General features: G+C 45.9%; 1 long non-coding RNA gene across 5 annotated transcripts in view; it reads left to right on the forward strand.

Annotated features, from left to right (window-relative positions):
* The window catches only part of LOC309364064, a 75,882-nt gene that overhangs the window by 42,039 nt on the left and 8,474 nt on the right, over nucleotides 1-25,369 (forward strand). Inside the window, exons 2-3 of one of the 5 annotated variants that reach the window (XR_014165704.1) lie at nucleotides 22,869-23,032; nucleotides 25,239-25,369. This is a non-coding gene — a long non-coding RNA (uncharacterized lncRNA). Of the gene's footprint in view, nucleotides 1-21,195; nucleotides 23,033-23,117; nucleotides 23,319-23,758; nucleotides 23,909-24,130; nucleotides 24,843-25,238 lie in introns of those variants that run through there. The other 4 variants (XR_014165705.1, XR_014165706.1, XR_014165707.1 and 1 more) reach the window with 4 other exon arrangements.

The following is a 25,369-nucleotide window of genomic DNA, read 5'->3' on the forward strand; positions in this document are numbered from 1 at the left end:
CAGCAGGTGCCTCCATCATCTGAGATGAGACAGGTTGCTACCAACTTCTCATTAGTGGCAACTCAGTTACAGAACACACTCCTCAGAGAGGTCTGGCTAGCACCTATGTTTTTGTTCTTAATGTGCCAAGCAAAATTTTATTTTCCCAAACTTTGATACAATCTTAATTTTGTTGTTTTTATACAATTTTTAGAATTTTTTTGGCTTTTAGTGTACTATGCTTTTTGTAATTACAGTTTTAATTATTTTATTATTCTTTGTAAACTGATCTAGGGATATGATTGAAGGAGATATCGACAACAGAACAAACAAACAGCTGCAATATTATGCACAATTACTAGGAAAAAAGCACAACTGAATTCAGTGGGTCACTTCTACACAAACATGCACAGACTCTGTCTAGATGAATCCAAAAGTGCTCTCTGGACCACTAGTGGCACTCATGTGTTGCATGTAGGAAACATTAAGTTTTCCTCATGTAGATTTCTGTTCAAAAATCTCTTGGTTCCCGATGGAATGTTGCACAGAAGCTCATGCATTTTAATTCAATCCAAGCCTTCCATTCTCTTTTTACATTCACTGAAACATGGTGAAATCCCCAGAGACTGGTCACTCTCATGGTTTTTTAAGCAACAAATTCATTGGAAGCACAGCACTTGCCAAAAGCAACTTGTACTCCTTGAACTGTATGTTTGCTTCAAAAAAGACTGCAGTTACAACAAATGGCCAGTAGGAAGTATATTTATTATGCTTTTAAAAAAATAAAAGCTCTCTCTTTGCCAAGCACCTGGCAGTTTGTGCACATTGGGGTTCCCCTGACTAGTTCCCTATGAATGACAATTATGGCCTCTTGCGCTGCCTGCCCTCCCACTTGGGTGACTGAAAGTGAAACAGGATTTCTGTCTTTACAACAGAAAAGGAACATTCTGAACGTTTCAAACACTAGAGCAGGAGGACTGGGCAGAACAATGTTGCATTTCATCTTTACAATCCCAAACTGTTGCCTCTTAAGTAAATTCTTACACATTTTTACAACTTGGACTCAAACTGGAGGCTTTCATGGTACTTGCTTACAAAATCAGAGGTCATGTGCAGAATGTTTCTGACACTATAATACAAAAAAAAAACCAGATGTGAACTTTATAGCAATCTGAATTACACAGTTATGTTGTCACTTTATTCCACTAATATTACAGGGCTGAAAGTACCTTCTCTCTCTCTCTCTCTCTCTCTCTCTCTCTCTCTTTATTGCATTAAAGGATAAGTAAATGCCCTCAGAAGTGCAGCAGAAAACAAAAAATGATTTACTTTTGAAGTATTAATAGGATTTGAAAGCAAACTATAAAAGTAGCTTACAAAATCATTCAAATGGCAATCCAAATTTAGTTTTAAATTAGCTCTTGAAGTAGTTCAGGCACCTAGGAGTATGGGAGATTATTAAATTAGCAGCAGTCAATGATGACCTATTCTCAAACCACCCCTTCTCTGAAAAAAAAAATATTTGGTCACATTCCCTCTTGGTAGATCATACACATCTTTTGTCCTTGCTTCTTCACAGCATGCCTTTTTCCAATGTTCCTTTTGTAAGTATAAACCTCTTATGTATTTTGTATTCTCATTTTGTATTTTTCTGTTTTGAACAGCCCTGGGATCCTCAGATGAAGGATATTATACAAATTTCATTAATCTTAATACAGTGGACGCTCGGGTTGCAAATGTGATCCATGCGGGATGCACGTTCGCAACCCGCAACGTTCGTAACCTGCGTCTGCGCGCGCACGTGTTGCGATTTGGCGCTTCTGCGCATGCGCGACTGCCGAAACCCAGAAGTAACCCGTTCCAGTACTTCTGGGTTTCGGCAGTCTGCAACCTGAAAAAACGGAACGTGAAGCGGATGCAACATGAGGTATGACTGTAATAATAATAATAAATTTTTATTTGTATCCTGCCCTCCCCGGCCAAGGATCATCATCATCATCATCATCATCTGCTGTTACTGCTGCTGCCTCCTCAATAACGGTAATAAGTCTTTCCTAAATGTTCCTCAAATCTGTGAACACATTACTGGAGCCACCAGTCTGTGAAACTGTGGGCACCAAGGACTCCACCATCACAGTACCAAGCCTGTAGTCTGACAAAGCCAGTCATGGAGATCTTATAAATTAAAAGAGAGGATTGGAATATTGCTGCCTGAAGTGCACACATGCAACTCAGGTTGTGTGTGCTTAACTGGAATATACATAAATAGGTATTTTAAACTAAATCTTCCACAATACCAATGGGGAACTGAGATTCTACATTTCTAAAGCTGTATGCACTCTGGTTATTACTCAATAATCTTCAATAATCCACATTCACAAACTGTGGTCTTCCACTTCTAAAACTGTGATTACTTCCTCCACCCCATTAAACATCTCAAGCCCTGTCTGTTTTCAGAGTTCAAACAACTTTTTGCTATGGTCTCGGTCTATCCCCTCCCCAGGAAAAGGCTTCCTTTAAATCCATAGTGGAGAGTTTGATAACAATCAAGTGTTTTACAAAGCTTATTTACCGTATTTTTCGCACGATTGGACGCACCGGACCATAGGACGCGCCTAGTTTTTTGGGGGGGAAATAAAGGAAAAAAATTTTCCCTTTATTTCCCCCCCAAAAGCAGGTCAGGGAAACCGAACCAGGTCGAGGAACAGCGGGATAGTGGCGCTGCGCCTCCCTGCTGTCCCCCGAGCTTGTGGGGCTGGCTGATGTCTGCCTAGCGCGCGGGGCGCTCTGCTTCAGGGCGCCCCACCCGCCGGGCGGCAGGCTGCTATCCGCAGCTTGGGGAGCCTTGCGGGGAACTGCTGCAGGGCTCCCCACGCTGCGGATGTATGCCTGGCGTGAGGGGCGCTCTGCTCTAGGGCGCCCCACCCGCCGGGCGGCAGGCTGCTATCCGCAGCTTGGGGAGCCTTGCGGGGAACTCCTGCAAGGCTCTCCACGCAGCGGATGTGTTCCCGAAGCGCCAGGCGCTCTGCTTTCAGGGCGCCCGACGCTCCGGGAAGCAGGCTGCTATCCGCAGCGTGGGGAGCCCTGTGAGGAACTGCTGCAGGGCTCTGCACGCTGCAGATGTCTGCCCGGCGCAAGGGGCGCTCTGCTTCAGGGCGCCCCTCGCGCCGGGCGGCAGGCTGCTATCCGCAGCGTGGGGAGCCTTGCGGGGAACTCCTGCAAGGCTCTCCACGCAGCGGATGTGTTCCTGAAGTGCCGGGCGCTCTGCTTTCAGGGCGCCCGACGCTCCGGGAAGCAGGCTGCTATCCGCAGCTTGGGGAGCCTTGCGGGGAACTGCTGCAGGGCTCCCCAAGCTGCGGATGTATGCCTGGCGCAAGGGGCGCTCTGCTTCAGGGCGGCCCACCCGCCGGGCGGCAGGCTGCTATCCGCAGCGTGGGGAGCCTTGCGGGGAGCTCCTGCAAGGGTCCCCACGCTGCGGGTGTGTTCCTGAAGCGCCGGGAGCTCTGCTTTCAGGGCGCCCGACGCTCCGGGAAGCAGGCTGCTATCCGCAGCCTAGACCCGGCTAGCGGAGCGCTAATCCCGAAGCTTGGGGCGTGCGGAGCTCAGCGCGCCCCAAGCTTCTGGGCGCCGGCAAGGTCTCCGCTAGCCGTCGCGGGGCTCTCCCAGGGCTAGCGGAGACCTTGCCGGCACCCAGAAGCTTGGGGCGCGCTGAGCTCCGCACGCCCCAAGCTTCTGGATTAGCGCAGTGGTCCGCTAGCCCTGGGAGAGCCGCGCGACGTCGCGGGGCTCTCCCAGGGCTAGCGGAGACCTTGCCGGCACCCAGAAGCTTGGGGCGCGCTGAGCTCTGCACGCCCCAAGCTTCTGGATTAGCGCAGTGGTCCGCTAGCCCTGGGAGAGCCGGGCGACGTCGCGGGGCTCTCCCAGGGCTAGCGGAGACCTTGCCGGCACCCAGAAGCTTGGGGCGCGCTGAGCTCCGCACGCCCCAAGCTTCGGGATTAATGCAGCGCTCCGCTAGCGGTGGGAGAGCTGGGTCTCCCACTCCTAGCGGATAGTTTCCTGAAGCCTGGAGAGCGAGAGGGGTCGGCGCGCACCGACCCCTCTCGCTCTCCAGGCTTCAGCGAAAGCCTGCATTCGCTCCATAGGACGCACACACATTTTCCCTTGCTTTTTAGGAGGGAAAAAGTGCGTCCTATGGTGCGAAAAATACGGTACATTTGAACAATAGCTTCATTCTTTACAAAGGAAAGTTTATAGAGTTTTCAAGTACAGTGGTGCCTTGCAAGCGTCTAGCGGTTTTTCCGTCTTGTGAAGCACGGCCATTAGCGGCTTAGCGGATTAGCGCTATTAGCAGCTATTAGCGGCTTAAAAAGGGGGGAGAAGGGAAAAAACTTGCAAGAACTCGCAGGACGTTTTCGTCTTGCGAAACAAGCCCATAGGGAAATTCGTCTTGCGAAGCACCTCAAAAACGGAAAACTCTTTTGTCTAGCGAGTTTTTCGTCTTGCGAGGCATTCGTCTTGCGGGGCACCACTGTATACAGAGAGAAACTTTAACAAGAAAACTCATGGACTCCAGTTAAATCAATTGGAGACTGAAAGCAGGGAGGACCATAAAAATTAATAATGAATAGCAAATACACTTAGATTTTGGAAATTGTGTCAGGCTTCAAATAAGATTTCTCAAAGTTGGCTTAAGAATAACTGGAATTTGTTAAAGCAGAGCCCGGTGTAGCATTTTAAAGGCTAACATACATACTGCAGCACAAGCTTTTGTGAAAGAAAAACCACTTCCAGCTGATGCATGAAGTGTTATTCTTAGTTGGCAGGGTTGTGTGAGAGTTGGGGTGTTTGAAAAAAACCCACACAGGAACAAATAGAAAAGTGGGGGAGAGAATGCTATTACCTAGATAGACATGTGACATTACTAAATGGAGCACTAAGGAAAAAGAAATCAGTTCAACAGAGGGAAATCAGAGTGGACATGATCCTCACACAACTGATGAAACAAGATGAATGGTGTATGCGAAAATATAAAGGAGAAATTACTTTCAGTTATTAGGTAGCCTCTACTGAGCTCAAGTTCCTGAGAGTGCCGAATCTGCAAATGAATGCCATCTGGCAGCTCCTATTCTGGAGACGCCCTTTCAAACCTTGCTAAAGTATGGCAACTTTCTAGTTTGATCCAGGGAGACTGGAACTCCTCCATTGTTTTCTGAGTGTTACAGTTCTTAATGTCTACAGTGGTGCCCCGCAAGACGAATGCCTCGCTAAACGAAAAACCCGCAAGACGAAAGGGTTTTCCGATTTTTTGCGGCTTCGCAAGACGAATTTCCCTATGGGCTTGCTTTGCAAGACGAAAGCCCATAGGGAAATCTCCGGGGACAGTGGGGAAGCACAGCGCGCCTTCTCCTCTGTTCCCAGACCTGTCCTGAAGGCTTGCGGTGGGAGGTCCAGGAACAGGGGAGAAGGCGCACAGCGCTTCTCCTCTGTTCCCGGGGCTTGCGGTGGGAGGAGGGTTTTTCCTCCCCACCGCCAACATTCAGAACAGCATTCTGAATGTTGGCGGTGGGGAGGAAAGCCCTCTTCCCACCGCAAGCCTTCAGGACAGGTCCGGGAACAGAGGGGAAGGTGCGCAGCGCTTCTCCTCTGTTCCCGGACCTGTCTTGAAGACTTGCGGTGGGAGGAAGGTTTTCCTCCCCACCACCAACATTCAGAAGGCTGTTCTGAAGGCTGGCAGTGGGAAGAAAAGCCCTTCTCCCCCACCAGCCTTCAGAAGAGTTCCCCGCAGGGCTGCCTAGGCTGCGGATAGCAGCCTGTTGCCCCGCGCGAGGGGCGCTCTTAAGCAGAGCGCCCCTCGCGCGGGGCAGACATTCGCAGCTTGGGGAGCCCTGCAGGAGAGGGAGTCCTTCTCCCCCCGCCTGTCTTCAGAAGAGGTCCGGGGACAGACTGTCCCCGGACCTGGTCTGGAGGCGGTCTCCATAGGAACACATTAATTGATTTTCAATGCATTCCTATGGGAAACCGTGCTTCGCAAGACGAAAAACTCGCAAGAAGAAAAAACTTGCGGAACGAATTAATTTCGTCTTGCGAGGCACCACTGTAATTTGTGCCCACTTAACCCTCTTGACTGGAGTCAGTACATTTTAGTCAATGCAAATGGCAACAGTGTATTGCTGGCAAATGATGGCAACTCTTGCATTAGGAAATGTGCAGGTGAAAAAGCTCTTGATGGTACGACTTCTGTTGAGTCACATTATAGAGTCCCTTGACTAGATATGGGGTAGACGGTAGACACATGCATTTGTACAGCTGTGCAGAAGGCCAACTGTTGCTCAGAAGCTAAAGCTTCAGCTTGGAGTGGCCTATGTGTATTGATAGATGCTAAAGAAAAAGAAGATACGAGGCATGCTGCCTATGTTGGTTGGAGGAGTGGTTGTTATTAAAGAATTCACATATTTTAGACTTAGAAGAAAGTTAAATCTTGCTCTGCGCAGGTGAGGGTTGTAAAGGTGGGCATCACTTTAAAATTACTGAAGCAAAGGGAAGTTGGACTTCAAAGAGTACCTTCCCCTGTATGAACTAACCAAATCAGCTGAGACCAACTTCTTCATTGGCCATATACAATCCAGGAAGGCATTTTTGGTGGCAACTCCTATAAATTTTTGTTTAAGGAGAAGACAGTCACACTTTGTTAACAACCAAACCACTCCTGAAATAAAGCTACCGGAAGTTTGCATCATGAGCTTTGTCAATGACACAAAAACGTGGCTTATGGCATTTGGATGCAAGTTTAATTTGGATGACAGACACAAAAGCTATCTTTCTTCCCCAGTGCTTGCAGAGACTAGATATTATCTGTCTTGACTCTTGCTAAAATTCCAGGAGATCTCAATTCCAAAGCTGTACTAGTGTCTAAATTTAGCAAGGTAATGGAAACATTTGGAAGGAAAGTAATTCATTTTAATATCTGCACTTTTATGTTGCCAGGCAGCTAATTTCTGGGTGATCTTAAAGCACTGAGCCAGAAAGAGAAGAAAGCAACTGGGACATAAGCACACAGTAGATTATAAACTGATATCACTGCTAATTATTCTAATTATGATACAGTGGTACCTCAGGTTACATTTGCTTCAGGTTACATACGCTTCGGGTTACAGACTCCGCTAACCCAGAAATAGTGCTTCAGATTAAGAACTTTGCTTCAGGATAAGAACAGAAATCGTGCTCCAGTGGCGCGGCGGCAGCGGGAGGCCCCATTAGCTAAAGTGGTGCTTCAGGTTAAGAACAGTTTCAGGTTAAGAACGGACCTCTGGAACAAATTAAGTACTTAACCTAAGGTACCACTGTACTCCTATCTCGAATGGGGCTATGGTTAAAAGAGGAGTTTGGGATCAAGATTTAGAAGTTATGTGCCGCCATTGCAAAAGAAAATCAAAACAATGAAAGCACAGGCACTGCCTTGCAAAAATAATAATACTGCATCCTCAGAATCCCAACTCTTTTTATACTTCTTAACAACAACACTTAACATTTTTATAGCACTTTCAAATACATTGGGGAGGGGTTGACCTAACAAGCCCCATCAGCACAAGTACTTCAAAAGTACTTCCACGTGTACAACAAAGCTTTCCCCCCTCTCCCACCCGGTATGCCCCCCCTCCCATTAAGTTATTTGCCCTGGCAGCCATCAGTCAACAGATATAATGAGGTGTATTTCCAACCAAAAAAGGGGGGGGCATGGGAAAGGCTAATGCTCTGCCTTTTGACTTGCCTGACACGTCTAGAAGGATAGTCAATGGTGATGCTCTCCAGACGTTGTTGGACTGTAACTCCCATAATCCCTGACCACTGGCCATGTTGGATGGGCTGATGGGTGCTGCAATCCTCAATGTCTAGAAAGCACCACGTTCTCTTTCCACAAAGAGTAGTGTGGTGGCATAATGTGAGCAAGAAGCAGCACATGAAGAAAGACAACAGGCATGCAGTTTGACACTTATTGTACTGTTTGGGGACAATTGCGACTTGCATGTAAGAGGTAAATTCCTTTTGTATTGTGTCTACTAGGCTGTGAACTATGAGCAGGAACTGTAGGACTGTATACTTGAGTATAAGCCGACTTTTCCAGCACATTTTTTATGCTGAAAAAGCACCCCTCGGCTTATACTCGAGTGAGGGTCCCACTTACTATGGGGTCAGCAAACTTTTCCAAACTTTCCAAAGGGGCTGCTGCTTTCCCCCCAAATCCTAGTAAAGGTAAAGGGACCCCTGACCATTAGGTCCAATCATGGCCGACTCTGGGGTTGCGGCGCTCATCTTGCTTTATTGGCCGAGGAAGCCGGCATACAGCTTCTGGGTCATGTGGCCAACATGACTAAGCCGCTTCTGGCAAACCAGAGCAGCGCATGGAAACGCCGTTTACCTTCCCACTGCAGTGGCACCTATTTATCTACTTGCACTTTGATGTGCTTTCGAACTGCTAAGTTGGCAGGAGTCGCCAAATCCTACTTAACCTTAAAACTGCAACCTATAGCAGAGACTTACTGTGGCTACAATCCCTTTTGGGTTTGAATCTTCATGCTGATCTTATGCCTGTAGCATCCTACCTGCTCATTAGACACCTTTGTTGTTTTTTCTTCCCCACCTGCGCTTTTGGAAGCAAGTACATTGGTGATAGACTCCGTGCAGTACATCTGTGAACAAGTAGCTGCTCTTGTGTCAACTCAACCTCTTCTCCAACAGCACTGTATAGCCTGGCAGCATTTACTCTGCAAGCAACAGACCACACGGGGCATAACCGAGAGAGGGGATATTTGTGTGTGTGTGTGTGTGTGTGTTTTAAGGAGAGCCAACTACAGACGTACAGTCGTGTTATTGGAGGCGCAAGACGGGCCTCGGCTGCCTGATGCCACCCCCCGGTCGGCGCTCGCAGGACTTTCTCTTTCCGCCTGATGGGGGCGGCTACCCATCCGTCCGCAGCCACGGCGCCCCGCCACAGCACCCTCCGCCGAAGCCCTCGCCTCTTCTCCCCCTGCCCGGTCCTCTTGGCTCCTTCTCTCGCCTCCAACCAGTCATGACCACTGCGTGTCTCATTCATCCGCAGTGCCAGAGAGCACTGTTCACCACACAGCTCGTTTGCGGAAGCTGCTTGAAGATGTCGAGCTGAACTACAACACAGAGGATGAGGGAAGGGGCTCCCGCTGGCGGCTGCGCCATGTCCCTGCCTCCTATCACGCCACACCTGCTGCCGCCCCCCCCCCGACTCCAGCTCCGGAATGCGCAGCAGCCAACCCTGGGGTCTCCCAAAAAGGCACAGTGCCTCCCCTCGCGCCAGCCAAGCCCCCTCGGAAAGGTTGGGACCCCTGGAGTGGGACCCTCACTCGAGTATAAAGCGAGGGGGGATTTTTTAGCATAAAAATGTGCTGAAAAAGTCGGCTTATACTTGAGTATATACGGTATATACAGTATGTTTTTAAATAAGAACTAATTAATTTTCCCCCATGGCTAAATTCTTCTCATTTGAGTGTTAACCATTTTAGGAAAAAAGATAAGCATATTGCACTCAACTTGCATTATCAATTGCAGCATGTAATTGGCTGTGTTCATGAAAACAACATGAATAATATGTTAAATTATGAATGAAAAATATATTTCAAATTAGTTGCAGACCTTCAGAGCTCAAGTCAGATTTTCAAAGTGATCACGGTATCTTTACAACAAATGCAACTAAAAATGAATGAAGGAGGATTTGGCATTCCAAATCTGGAGTTATATCACCATGCTTTCTTATTGTCAAGTATAAAATACTGGAAGCCCACAATTGGTGTTAATTTTCTGTTCAGGGGAACTTTAGAATATACATATATAGCATATTTGGTTTGATGGACCCTGGAAACAATTAGTTCAGTTAGAAAGATATGCAATATAATGTTTAATAAAAATAGATTTGACTCCTTTTCCCATGCTAAATTGACCTTGACATTTGGAATGCATTTATACAAAATATAGTGGGTTAAAAATAAACATATATGTATTTGGAAAATAATAATACGTTAGATAAGTATATATGGAATGAAATTGTTAACTTTTATAATGATATAGTAAAACTTCTATTTTATGTTGTTCAATTAAACGGTTCTCTTTTGTAAGACAGATTTCCACTGAAGCCCTTGGTACTGAACCAATTCATTCACCTCACCACAGGTGCTGATGAAAAGAAGGAGTTAGATGTGTCCTGCCATTGCTACAAATAGCTGCAACTCTTTGAGAACTAGTTTTCTGTGTGATGTTGCTGCTCTCTCTGTGCGTGCCTCTCTGTGTGTTTAACTCTTTCCTGTCCAAGTTACTTGCTTCCTTGCTCCCGTGATCAAGCTCTCGTGTGTATACGAGTGTGTGTGTGCGTGATGATTGGAGTCCCTTGTTAGCTGTCTGTGGCACTATGCTGCTGCAAGTGGGAGGAAACTCCCTGCCCCCCAACCCACAACACAAGCAGTGGTGGCCTACGAGACCTCGCGGTGGTGACGGGAGCTGGTGGAGTAGCAGCGGCCGCCTGTGGGGCCTTGTGGCGGCGATGGGGAGGCGGTGGCAGTAGCAGCAGCAGCCTTCAAGGCCTCAAGGTGGCAACAGCAGACTGTGAGGCCTCGCAGCAGCAACAGAAGCTGTCAGTGGTGGTCACCTGCAAGGCCTTGCAGCGGCACAAGCAGCAGCAGCTTGTGAGGCCTCATGATGGCAGCGGTAGGTGGTGGCAGTAGTGGTGGCACCCTGTGAAGCCTGGCGGCGGTGGCACAACAGGAGATGACCTTGGCTAAGCTAGACCCAATCAGGTCTAGCAGCTTATGTCTATAGTTCAAATTTCAATTTGCATCCCTTTAATTCCTAAACCAATTAGAGGGACCTTGCAAATTCCAATCTATTCCCACCACTTTTAATAGGCAGCAATAGGCCTTTCCATTTACAAATGGACAGCCCAAACTACTCTTTCACAGCTGCAAGTACCAACAAAAATCACTAAACCTACACATAATGATTTGCCTCAAGGCTATAGCCTAGCCTCAAATCCCTTATGAAGTTTCAGCATGTCAACTACTAGCAAAGTGAGGAGTTACAATTTGGACAAGTTATCCAAAGTCTTGCTTCACATCCTTCTTCAAGCTGGATAAAAAGCAGGCACAGCCAGGGAGAAATTCCTCATCCTAGTCTTCTCCATCACCAGTAAAATAACCAGTATCACAATTCCTTTATACTAATCTGCAGTCTGGCCATATCTGGAATGTTATGTATAATCCCAGTCACTCAAAAAGGTATTATGAAGCTGTAAAAGGTAGAGTGCAATCAAAGCTTTGGAGCACCTTCCCTACAAGAAAAGGCTGAAGTGTTTGAATTTGGGGCCGGGGTGGAAGGAGTCAAGTATGGGATGAAGATAAGACAGAGGTTTACAGAATTATGCATTCATTGGAGAAAGTGGATGGAGAGATTTGCTCCCCCCATAATACTCAAACTCTGGGTCAGCTAATGACAGGCAGTAAATCCAGGACAGACACACACAAAAGCACTTCATGCAAAAAGAATGTCCTGCCACATAACTTCTTTTACTTTAAACCATATTTTTTAAAAAAATGATAAAAAAGAAAAAACAGTTCCACATTTCCACAAAAGGTAACATAAATTAAGCATTTCTTAAATTACACTTCTGCTCTATTGATCTCACATACCTGTCATTTTAAGGATTTGGGGTTGTTTTTTAAATTGGCATTACTTATGTTTTAAGGGGGGGGAGTGATTTCAAATATTTATGTTGTTACATCATGATCTTTAGTTTAGAGCAGGCACGTCCAACAGGTAGATCATTGGACGTCTGTGGTAGATCACTGGCTCCCCCCAAAGAAGCCCAACAAGTTGGGCTCCCCTAAAAAAAGCTCAAAACCTTTGCCCTGACCTCCCAAAATGGGGCTTTCACGCTCCCTAAAAAAATAAAATAAAGCTCAGCAACTTTGACATGAACCCCTCAAAAGGGGGGTAGATCACTGCCAGTCTTTGAGTAGATCGCAGTCTCTTGGAAGTTGGCCACCCCTGGTTTAGAGAATCCAATTCTATCTAGTTCTGCAATTCGATTTCCAACAAGTCAACGCTGGTATCCCATTGGCCCTATTTTAATCTTTTACCAAGGATACATCGGCTTGTACTGTGCCTCCTTCAAATGAAGCAAGCTTCTTTTCTGCTGCTCCAGAGGGTAGGGCCCGAACCAATGGATTCAAGTTACAAGAAAGGAGATTCCGACTAAACATAAGAAAGAACTTTCTGATTATAAGAGCTGTTCGACAGTGGAATGAACACCCTGAGGAGGCTCTCCACTGTTAGAAACTCACCAAATGGCTCCTTGTACCAAGGTTGAAATCACCCAAACAGACTGTCTAGTTGCCATTTTGGGCACCACGGCTGTAAAGTCTTATTTTTTAAATGAAGGACTGACTGTGATTGACTCTCAGCTAAACAACTGGCTAGTTCAGATGACACCCTTGAGATGGTTAAGAGCTTTGAGAACTTAAAAGAAAAGTCACTTGACCCAAGGACAGTCCACACATATATACTGGCCTATTCCTACTGCTTTTTCTTAATGGCGACTGCTCCTGCCTATGCTGCACAGAAAAAGCAACTTGGTTCCAGAAATTCATTCCAACTGTGCAAATAACATGTAATGGATAGAATTCTACAGGATGGGGTATTAGTGTGTGAAAACTGTCCAGATCCAGTGATCCCCAGATAGTGGATATGTCAGGTGCAATCCTGGTGCCCAGGCATCTTCAGTTGGTCAGAAGTGGTCAAAAGGCAAATGCAAAATGCACCTGGCTAATTTCTAACACTGGGGCTCCCCATTGGAGGTTTTTAAGCAGAGGTTGGATGGCCATCTGTCAGGGATACTTTAGCTGAGATTCCTGAATTGCAACAGGTTGGACTAGATGACCTTTGGAATCTCTTCCAACGTTATGATTTTATTATTTTAATTCCATGCTCTCCAAGCTCTCCTGCCATTTCTCTACATTAAAACCAGCTATATGCATTATGATATGCATATAATTGACAGTTTTCTTTCACATCTGATTTTCTGATCCAAAAGCTCTTCAGATTTCATTAGCTTCTCAATTCTTAAAATTTCCTTTGCTGTTTGAATGAGAAAACGCTGTGTTCGTAAAAACCAATAAAACTAGTATCTGTATAAGCCATTCATTTTCATCATGATCTGCTCAATCTTGAATTCCATTACCATTTTAACAATAAATGCAAGCTTCAATATGTACTAGCCCATACCCAGGTTAAAGAACTTAAAGGCTCCAACCCAGCTTTGCATCTCTATTAGCATAGAGGCAACTCCAGCAAATCCAGTAAGGCCCAGATGATCATTATAATGGGATTAAGCATTCACACGGCATATGTAGTACAGAAGCTTGCATCTATGCACGCACCTTCCCTTATAGATCAGGTTGAGTTTAATGGTAACCATACCTTGGTTCAAAATAAAGTAGCTCAAAGGTGGTTCTCCATCTTCATAATTTTTTCAAAACAGCTACCTCATCATGGTTGCCTTTCATATATGCCCAAGTAGAAATACTTTCACATGAATTGTTGAGCACACATTGAATCATTTTAACTCTGGATATTCCCTTATCTAATATTTAGGCAAGTTTTATTTAAAGGATTTCTCAGGTTCAGTGTGTTTCCCATTTTAAGTCTGCTGTTGCTTCACAGTTTTCATATTTTAATAATTCAAGTTAAACAAGTCATATTGCTGCTAAAATTACCCCCAAAAAGCATAGAACAGGATATTAATTAATATCAAAGCTATAAGTCTCTGGAAAATCAAGAATTTTTTTTATTTCAAATTAAGATATAGCCATTCCATCCTGCCAACAGCATACGCATTCATATTGTGGCACATCCAAAATGGAAACAGGAAGCACATTAGACATCAAGTCTTCCTTACTTCTCTGCAGCCCTTGCCACAACAATATTCAGCTCCTCTGACCTTTGAGCTAAGAAGGCAATCAGAGTTGGTCCTAAGCATGATAAGCAAAGAGGAAATACAGAGGAAAACTCAATAATTTAACTAAGTTCCGACCTCCTGGCTTCCAGGGCACCTTGACAATTCCAAGGTTGCAGGTTTGATCCCCATAAGGGACAGCTGCATGTTCCTGGATTCCAGGCGGTTGGACTAGATGGTCCTCAGGGTCCCTTCTAACTCTGATTCTATGAGACATCTAGGAGTTTTTGACCACATGTACCCTATAAAGGCATCTATATCTTTCCCAATAGAGACTCCTACCTATCCAGAACTCCCACTCTCTCAGTTTAAGCAGTTTGGATGACCGCATGTAGACATTTTACTTTACAAATACTGTAAACAGAAATCCCCAAATGCCCCTACACTAAATCAAGTTTTCCCTGGTTTTCACCCCATTTGAATTGCTAAAAGCAATAGAGTACAAGCCAAACCCTCTTAACACCTCCAACAAAACATCTTCTGAAGGGGCAGATGTCCAGCACAGAAGCTGCCTTGTCACAACTAGTAGTATCCAACAAATGAGCAATTGAATAAGCCTGAGACAGTCTCATCCTTGCTTCTACAGAGTCTTTGGCCTAATAAGAGGAGGAATTTCTATTTCCATAGAAATATGCCAAGCTAACTGGGGAAATAAATGGCTTTAATAAGTCATTTTAAAGCTGCAAGTCCAGCAGCTGATAAGCTACTGATTCTGTAAAAAGAGACTTCACTAATTCTGTAAAAATTTCACTAATTGAAGAACTACCAATTTGAGCTTTAAAAGTAGGGTGAAGGTCAGCAGCTGCCAATGTTATGCAGAGCACAAAGGTAAAAGGAGATATCTTCATTATTCTAAATGATGGCTGACTTTTCAATGCTGAATTCCACAATGGTTTCTACCCTACAAGAACTGATCAACTGTCAAAGGTCAAAAGACTCCATTGATATTTGTCACTGGTGGAATTCCTTTCCACAAAGCTGTGGATATAGACGAAGTCTAAAATTAACTCTGCTGCCAGCTGTGTTTTCTTTTGTAGGCATGCACATGTGTTCATCTGTTCCATTTTAGCAAGCAGGATAACCACTAAACTGTAAACTGATGGAGGTGGGAAATTCTTGTGCATATATTGTACATCCAAGATTAGAGAAGGTAAGCAACACCACAGAATCATGATCAATGCTGCAGTATATCAAGGTGTTGTTGTTTTTATCTAAGGGGAAACAATTCTATTCAGTTATTGTCTCTGCTGTCCATTATGATAGTAGTGAGCAATCGTAAAAACTGTCTGAATATTTTCAGTTCATCTGATCTAGTACATAAGGCAGCTTCCAAAACTCAATGAAAATTTGTGCTCAATGCAAAGTCCAAGAAATGGAACAAAACTAGACACCTTTTTAAAAAGGAGGATATACATCTTCTCACAAACTGGAAGTCTGACTTTTACTTACTTTCAAAACAGGCATGGGAGAAAATGTTGGAATTCCTTGTCACCAACACCGTGGGAAGATATCCAACTAAGTCATACTCTAAGTAGACCCATACTCAGAGTATGACTAGTGTTTTTAGGAGCCAGCCCTGCCGAAATCTGAAATACTGCAACTGATAAGACATACTGGAAGGAAAAGATGTGGGCATGTCCTGTCAAGGACTCTTTCTGGTGAGAAATTACTGCTTGTATTAACTTTGATTTGGAAAAATCATTGATATTTGCAGAAGTTCATACACTCTTAAATCATATTCCTGGAATGTAGGACCCAACAGATGGACAAGGAAAGTGGAACCTACAAGCCCTTAAAGTGTTAGAAACTCAGACATACAAGCTGATCATCAAATGGCAACGTAAACCTAGGTCACAGTTGCCACAACAGGCTGTCTAGGCGCCATCCCTCTCCCCCCCCCCCATAGAGTTTATTGTTCCTATTTATTTTTCATTGTTTATTGGCGGACCACAAGCTTAATGTGATCCAGCAGCTAAAGCTATTCTAGGTTGCATCAACAGAAGTATAGTGTCCAGATCAAGGGAAGTAATAGTACCACTCTATTCTGCCTTAGACCACACCTGGAATACTGTGTCCAATTCTGGGTGCCACAATTTAAGAAGGATGTTGACAAGCTGGAATATGTGCAGAGGACGGCAACAAAGAGGATCAAGGGTCTGGAAACAAAGCCTTACAAGGAGCGCTTGAAGGAGCCAATGATGTTTAGCCTGAAAAAAGAGGAGACTGAGAGGAGAGATAATAGCCACCTTCAAATATCTAAAGGGCTATCACATGGAATATGGAGCAGGTTTGTTTTCTCCTGCTCTGGAGGGTAGGACTTGAACCAATGGCTTCAAGCTCCAAGAAGGAAGATTCCGACTAAATATCAGGAAAAACTTTCTGACATTAAGAGCTGTTCGACAGTGGAACAGTCTCCCTCGGGAGGTGGTGGACTCTCCTTCTTTGGAGGTTTTTAAGCAGTGGTTGGGTGGCCATCTGTCATGGATGCTCTAGCTGAGATTCCTGCATTGCAGAGGGTTGGACTAGATGACCCTTGGGTTCCTTCCAGCTCTATGATTCTACATTTATTATTATTAATTTCATTTCTATACCATTTTATATTTTAAAGAAAAAAATCTCAAAGCCATTTACAACACATTAAAACATCAAATAAAGCAATCCAGATTAAAACACAATCAAGCTTCGTGTGGCATGAACTATGGAATGTAAATCTGAAATTTACGGCCTGTACGACATTGAAGGAGAATATATGGAAAATAATGTATAGGTGGCCTCTTACGCCGGTGAAACTGGCAAAGATGTACAAAATGAAAAACAAGAAATGTTGGAAATGTGAAGAGGCGGAGGGAGGAGACCTCTACCACATTTGGTGTACCTATGGTAAAGTGAAGGGCTTCTGGGAATTAATTTATAATGAACTTTAAAAAGTTTTTAAGTACACTTTAAAAAAAAACCTCCAAAGCCTTTCTATTGGGACTGACAGGGAAGGAACTTAAAAAGAAAGATAAAAATCTTTTTCTGTATGCCACGACGGCAGCATGAACTATGCTGGCCCAGAATTGGAAAACAGATGTAATACCTACTACATGGAATGGCAGGTTAAAATGATGAATTATGCAGAACTGGCCAGATTATCAGTAAAAATACAAGACCAGGATGAACAGAAGTTTTATGAAAGTTGGAGCAAATATTTGGTGTATATAAGAGACAATTGTAAAACCTTAAAGACACTGGCAGGGTTAGATTAACTCTAACAGCATGGGGTAAAGCAGATAAACAAACAGAATACGGGATGTAAGAAAATATATTATACTTACCGAAGGGGTGGAGGGAAGTATGAAGCTCGGCAGAATCAAAGATATATGTGGGATTTATTTGTATAATGAATGTATGTTTAATGAAAATCAATAAAAATTTATTGGTTAAAAAAAAAACCACAAACAAGCTTCAAGGGAAGTATTTCAGATCCTTCTCTAAGTGATATTTTGCTTCCCCCTTATTTATTTGCCTACTAAATTTATATAGCTGTTTCATAGCAGAAGTACTCTAGGAAGCCGGGGTGTTGTAGTGGTTAAGAGTGTTGGACTATGACCTGGAAGGCCAGGGTTCATATCCCCCCCTCAGTCATGAAGTTCACTGGGTGACCTTGGGCCAGTCACAGTCTTTGAACCCACCTCATATGGTCGTTGTAAGGATTAACTGAGGAGGGAGGTGAACCATGTACTACTTGGAGAAAAAGGTGGGATATAAATGCAATAAATAAGCTCTTCTCCTTACCTGCTGAAGAAAGCTGGAGGGGCCAGCCAGATGGAGATGTCATTCACCAACCTGGCATCCAGATATCTCCATGTGGTCACAATTGGACCTGTGCAAAATGTGCCTGGCTAATTTCTAACACTGTCTTATGGTTGCAAAGAGACTTACACCACAAGGCTGGAAGAATAAACACCAATCATCTCAGTGCTCTGAAAAGTTCACCACCTTTTCTACATTTGAGTGTACAGTTTATAATCATCAATATCATTTTGATACATATTTGGGCATATAGGTTGCCTACATTAATTTATGAGTCTAAGTCAAGATGGATGGAGTATTTTAACTATTAATATCAGTGAATTGAGTTGCTTCTTTTTTATACTGTATCTGCAAATGAAAAAACAAAAACAAAACCTAGATGCAAGCCCTAAACCTTACTGAATTTTTCTATCAACTTCTTAGATGATAGCTACTTGTTTCTAGATGCTTGGACTTTTTTCAAAGTTGCTCCACAACCCAGGCTGTTCCCACAAATCCCCTATCTGGAGTATGAATGGGCAAGGAGCTTAATGTACATAAAAGGATAAGTAAAATGATCTCAAGTTTAAGGGAGAGGAGACACAACTAAATTTGAAGACATGGACAAGTATAGGCTCCTGCTCTCCAGAGTTCTAGTCTGGGACACACATGCTCCTACCTTCTGTCAACAGGTGAAGATTTTGTGTGTATGAGAGAGAGAGAGAGAGAGAGAGAGAGAGAGAGAGAGAGAGAGAGAGAGAGAGAGAGAGAGAGATGACTTTCCAGGGTACTGACTGAATTCAACCACCCTAGCAGAGACAAAGGACTGCCATCACATTGTACCAACCCAAGGAGAAGGGCGACGGCTCAAAGGGGGGAAATCAGCTTTACATGCCAAAGGTCCCAGCTTTGAGCCCTAGCATCTCCAGGTAGGGTTGGGAATGCCCCCTGTCTGAAACACCGGAGGGCTACTGTTAGTCAGGGCAAACAATATTAAGCTAGAAGGACCAATGGTATGTCACAGTATAAGCAGCTTTCAGCACAATGAGAACACACTGTTGGGAACCTCTCTTGAAGTGCAATCCTATATCCATCTACTCAGAAATAAGTCCCATTTTCATGAGGTCCACTCTCAGGCAAGGGGCTTGGAATTAAACATAAATGGCCAGTCTGCTTTGAATTTATCTCTTTCTGGGATAAAAGTCTAGGCAATGAGAATCAATCCCATGCCACTGTAAAACATGGAAACAAGCCTTCATGACTAACTGCCCTCTCCCTTGGTAAGATGGCAAGGTCAGAAATAGAACCCAGTGTCATCAGAAATTCTTAGAGAGGTCACTGTATTTTCACTCCTACAGATTTTGCTCAGTTCCCTCCCCTGAAGAGCTCACAGTTTCTATCTTTAGATGCTTACATGGCCGCAATACATCTGTATCCTAGTACATAGTCTTAAACGTATCCGTCCCCAGAAATATCCTGCCCAGGCAAGGAAACAATATGGATGGAAGCCTAAGGTTTTTCCAAGGCTAGCAGCCCAGATTCTGACATGCAAAACAAACTCGGGCACATTTATTCAACATATCCCACTGAATTCAATTCTACTTATTCTCTAATAAGTGTGTCTAGAATTGTAGCCTTGAGCACATTTACTTAGAAGCACTGTTGCCTTTAAGAGAATTTACTTCCAAGGAGGTACTTTTGGGTTCACAGCAGGAGTGGTCTTCCCCAAGGAGTATATATCAAAGCCAGGTAACAAATAAGACCTTCTACATACTAAAGTTGAGCAACTGAACAGGTTTCCCTTTTCACAGAGAAAATAAACACTTTATTTCAAATATACCACAAGTAATGTTGCTGCATAATCCACCCACTGCAGCAAAAGTTGCTTACTTGGACTACCTAGGACCAGTGAATGGCTGCTATAATAATAATAATAATAATAATAATAATAATAATAATAATAATAATAATTTATTATTTGTACCCCGCCCATCTGGCTGGGTTTCCCCAGCCACTCTGGGCGGCTTCCAAGAGAAATGAAAAATACACTAAAATGTCACATATTAAAAACTTCCCTGAACAGGGCTGCCTTCAGATGTCTTCTGAATGTCAGGTAGTTGTCCATCGCCTTGACATCCGGTGGGAGGGCATTCCACAGGGCGGGCGCCACCACCGAGAAGGCCCTCTGCCTGGTTCCCTGCAACTTGGCCTCTCGCAGGGAGGGAACCGCCAGAAGGCCCTCGGAGCTGGACCTCAGTGTCCGGGCAGAACGATGGGGGAGGAGACGCTCCTTCAGATATACTGGACCGAGGCCATTTAGGGCTTTAAAGGTCAGCACCAACACTTTGAATTGTGCTCGGAAACGTACTGGGAGCCAATGTAGGTCTTTCAAGACCGGTGTTATATGGTCTCGGCGGCCGCTCCCAGTCACCAGTCTAGCTGCCGCATTCTGGATTAGTTGTAGTTTCCGGGTCACCTTCAAAGGTTGCCCAACGTAGAGCGCATTGCAGTAGTCCAAGCGGGAGATAACCAGAGCATGTACCACTCTGGCAAGACAGTCCGCAGGCAGATAGGGTCTCAGCCTACGTACCAGATGGAGCTGGTAAACAGCTGCCCTGGATACAGATTTGACCTGTGCCTCCATGGACAGCTGTGAGTCCAAAATGACTCCCAGGCTGCGCACCTGGTCCTTCAGGGGCACAGTTACCCCATTCAGGACCAGGGAATCCTCCACACCTGCCCACCTCCTGTCCCCCAAAAACAGTACTTCTGTCTTGTCAGGATTCAACCTCAATCTGTTAGCCTGCTATCTATCTTGAAAGGAAACTGACAGAGGGCATCTTGTCTCCATTCAGCAACTACCACTCTTGAAACACCCATTATTCTGCCCCCAACGTCCTCTGAAGAAAGTATCAGGAGGCACGTCACACTCAGGTCAAGACATGAAAGGTCATTTATTTACAAGGGAATAAAATGTTAGAATATTTTCCAATATTATTATTGTTGTTGTTGTTACCGTATTTTTCACCCCATAGGGCGCACCTAGTTTTTTTTTGGGGGGGGGGGAATAAAGAAAAAAAAAATTTCCCCCTCCAGGCGCAGGGGCAGGGAAAGCCCAAGCTTTCCCCGACCCCAGTCCCCAGAACAGGCTGCTATCCGCAAGCCTAGGGAGCCCGGGGGGAAGTCGTGCCGGTCTCCCCAGGCTTGTGGATATCTTCTTGAAGCCCGGGGCGCGTGGCTCAGCACGCCCCAAGCTTCGGGATGCAGGCAGCTTCCACCGCCAGCCTCCAAACCAGGTCGGGGAACAGCGGGAAGGCGCTCTCTGCCTCCCCGCTGTCCCCCGAGCTTGTGGGGCTGGCGGTGGGGAAAGAGAGGAAGAGCAAGCAAACAGGGGCGCCCAGTCCACCTTTGACATTATATCCACCTGCTGACAGCCCCTGACCATATATCTGATAGAATGAGGCCCTCAGCACTAACAACAAGTCCCCTCTGTTGCTGTGGATCAAAAGTCCCTCTTCCTTAAAGAACGAAGATGGTCCTTGGAGTGACTTCACAAGAACAAAAAAAAGAAAATGCTGAATAAGTTGTAGCAGAAGAGACATGTTGTAGAACATCACACCCAAACCACAGGGGCCACTACTTAAACTTGCAAAGCAAAATAAATAAATAAAGGGGCACATCATGCATACTTAACTGGGAGAACCTACTGCATGAGAGTACTCAACAGCTTGGCAAGACCAAATAAAGGACTATCTGTTATTCCCTCGAAGGAGTGATAGTGATATGAACCCATTTCCGGATATCATCACAAACACACACCAGGAACTTTTCTTGCATTTCTCAAGCCCTCTGTGTAAAACTGTTACTGAAGCTGGGAAGGATTTTTGTTCGGGGGGGGGGGTAGATTTTAAGAAGATAAACAGTCTTGCAAAAGTGTTTCACCACATTTTTGTTGCTGTTTTATTTCAGGAAGATACGGGCTGCAAGTTAAAAGCTGCTGGCTACCCTGAATGTTCCTCAGAGAGAAAGATAATGCAGAAAGATATGGGCTGCAAGTTAATGAAAGGACCCCCCCCCACGGGCTCCCCTGAATGCTGAATGTTCCTAAAGTCACCCCAGGGTGCCATAGAACACTGGTTGAAAACCAATGCTTTAACTCATTTACAGGTAGACTTGTTTCCAAAAGCTGCTCAGACTTGGTTTTTGGCAAAATCACAATGGGAGGAGTTCCAGAATTGAGAGGCTGTCAACACTGAGAACATCTCCCTGTCCTCGCTTATTGAACCCAACACACAGCTGCTATCATTAGCATTCTCCGTATTTCTCAGAACTTTACAACATCATGCTGCTACCAAATCTCCTGACATTAGCAGCAGATGAAAATGCTTTTTACACCTCCACTGCTGGATATTTAGGAGCCACAGGCAACCAGGAGATAAGGTGATCCAGCCTGCAAATAAGCAAAAAGCAGAGCCTCTGTACCAAATCTACCAGGGTGAGAATCTCAGAGCATGGCTGGGATAAAGGAATATGCCTCAGCTCTTGCAACTGCCACGGCCACAGCTTGATCTGCCCCACTTGACCGAGAAATGAAGATCTGAAGCGCTACCCTGAAGGAGGGCACAAGAGTCTCTGCTAAGATTCTCTCGACAGCTGCGTTCTCTGAACACGAGGCGGGAGCGAAGAGGGAGACCAAGCGGAGCAAATAGTTTCCGACGGCACACACCACTGTCCATCATTCTCTGCTTCCACACAGACTCCAAATACTCTCTTAACCCCATTCATTGTTCGGATTCGGACCTGTTGCACAGGTGGAGCAGGAAATATAACCTCCAGTATCTCCTACATCCGGGACAACGAAGTCTTCCCCTACGCAGAGCACTAACCGTGGAAGGGGCTTTAAACAAAACAAACAAGGAACCTCTAAAGCAGCAGCAGCACCTCCACCCGCCTTTGCCACCCCCAAAATCGCCCGAACCCCGAAACTACAACTCGCAATACCAAAAGCGGAAAGACAAATTGGGGGGGGGGATTCCAATCCCAGCCCCACTTTGGACGAGATCGCGCTTACCTTGGGGGGAGAGAGGAGGGGAACCTGTGCCCCCCTCCCCTCGCTGCCGTGTCCGGGCGGTGCTGCTGTTGTCGCCGCCTGCCTTCCTCCTCCTCCTCCTCCTCCTCCTCGGGGCGGGGAAGGGAGCCCAAGGACCCGCTGTGCTCCCCGCTTCCTCTGACGTGAGAGACGGAGCGGAGGTAGAGGAGGCAAAGAGAAAGTGGAGGTGGGGGGAGAGAGAGAGGCGGCGGGAGGAGGCCCTTCGGAGCAACAAGTGCAGGGGGGGGGCTGGGGCTGGAGGGGGGCGCTGAGGGTCGGAGGGAAGAGGGAAATGGCCTCAGCCGCCCCGGCCGGCCCGTCCAAAGCTTGGCCCCGAGGCGGGGGTCAAGGCCCGGCAGGCCCAGCGAGCGAGCAAGGCAGGCGGGCAGGGGGGGGCCTGGCGCGGCGGCTGTGGTGGTACCTGGCCGAGGGGGCTCGTGAGGACAGGTAAGGCCGCCGCCGGTGTGGAGAGGGGAGAAAAGAGGGGCAAAAGAAGAAGAAGAGGGAGGGAGGGGGAACAACAGCACCTTTCTCCAAAAACAATATTTAAAAAAGGAGGAGGAGGAGGAGGAGAAAGGGGGGGGAGGAAGAAAGGGGGGGAGGAAAAAAAAAAAGAAACAGAAAAAGGGAAAGAAGCGCCGGCCCCTCCCCCTGGCCGCGCGCGCGCGCGCGTGTGTGTGTATGTGCATGTGCGTGCGCCCGCCGCTTGCGTCACTCGCCCCGGTACGTGAGGCCGTAACCCTGCGCGCGTCACGACGCCGCCGACGCCGCTGCCACCGACGCGCCTAGGTCACGGTTGCCTTGGCAACCGCGACGCGCCCGCGCGCCAGACCCTGGGCCGCTTGGCTGGCCTTGGAGAGGGAGGGAGGGAGGGGGCGGACGGAGCGAGGCGCTGGCGGGTCCCCCGCAGGGCGGCTGGAATAGCGGCCCGGAAGAGTGACCGGTGCGGAGGCTGCCGACGTGGGAGGGAGCAGCCAGACCCAACAAATTGGCGTGAGAAAGCATGAAGTCCGCAGAGCTGTATCGCTGCCAGGCAGGTAGAGAGGGCTCCGTGTGGCGTCACTTTCCTTCCTCCCCGGAGAGCATGGAACATATAGTACTAACTACACTACAGTACCGTTGGCTAGTTATTACTTTTTACAGATGTTAATATCTATTAATTTTATGTACAGATTTTGAGAAAATCTATCCTGTATGGTTTTTTTTACTACACTGGTACCTCGGGTTACATACGCTTCAGGTTACAGCGTCCCCAGAAATAGTACTTCGGGTTAAGAACTTTGCTTCAGGATGAGAACAGAAATTGCATGGTGGCGGCAGCAGGAGGCCCCATTAGCTAAAGTGGTGCTTCAGGTAAAGAACAGTTTCAGGTTAAGAACGGATCTCCAGAACAAATTAAGTACTTAACCCGAGGTACCACTGTAATGCCATTGTTCTGTCCCGCAGAGCAAGAGGAGGGCTCCCAGGGTTCGGGATACTCAGCATCCCAAAGAAAACTATCCACACTACCAGGTTGATCAGGGTGTAGTAGTTTATTTAAAGGAAAAGCAAACTCACAACAAAAGGTCTGAAGGCCCCCTCCTTGGCCCTGCTTCCAGCACATTGTGGGACAGACTCCACAGCAAGGAAATGGCTTGTCTGCAACCAGGCCCTGGAGCAAATGCTTTCTATACAGTAGAGCAGCCCACAGGTAGCCATGATCTCCACCACACCCAAGGTTCCCCACAGGCAGCTGATATTGCTCCAGTTAGACCTGGAACATAGTATCACACACCCATGGATGGTGGTAACTGCCTTCCTTGAGCAGGTCAATTAGCCTGCTTCCCAAGTGTGTTACACGAAAGCTTAGCGCTACAGCTGCCACCAGTTGTGAGGTTGTCTTGAGTACTCAGCTAGTGCTAGCAAAGCTCCTGGAACAACTCGCCTATGGTTCAACACAGCCATTGCTGTGAGCCAATGCATGTTTATGAAGTAAGTAAACCTTGTTTTCAACTTACTTAACAAGTTGTTACCTGATTCCTTCTTAATGGGGGTGAGAAGGAGGAAGCCAGCTTACTTCATAACTGGACTTGCTCAAAACAAGGTTTTACATCCTACTTCCTATGCTTTTAATTCTGCTGCCCTTTAGGCTGGCAAATCCTCTGCATGATTACTTGGGAGAAAGTCCTCATTACACACAGAGAATATCCCATTAGTTGGATAGATATACATAAGGCGCTTTTCATTTCAAGGTGAACAGGTGTGCAGAATGGTGGAAATGTGGTCGGAGTTACACTAGGTCATTCCCCACCCCGCCTGCATATTTAGGGTTTTCAACACAAAGCCTCTTCAAAATATCTTTATTTATGTTGAAATAATTTGTTTCAGAATATGCCCAAATGCCTCACCTTCTGCTGTAGATGTTACCACACCAGAGAATTTATTATGGCAGAAGCTTTTATGAACAAGAGTCAGCTTTGTCAGATGCATGAAGTGTTATCCGAAGTTACCTGAGTGAG

The sequence above is a fragment of the Podarcis melisellensis genome, assembly GCF_964234715.1.
Source record: "Podarcis melisellensis genome assembly, chromosome: 2".
Classification (NCBI taxonomy): Eukaryota; Metazoa; Chordata; class Lepidosauria; order Squamata; family Lacertidae; genus Podarcis; species Podarcis melisellensis.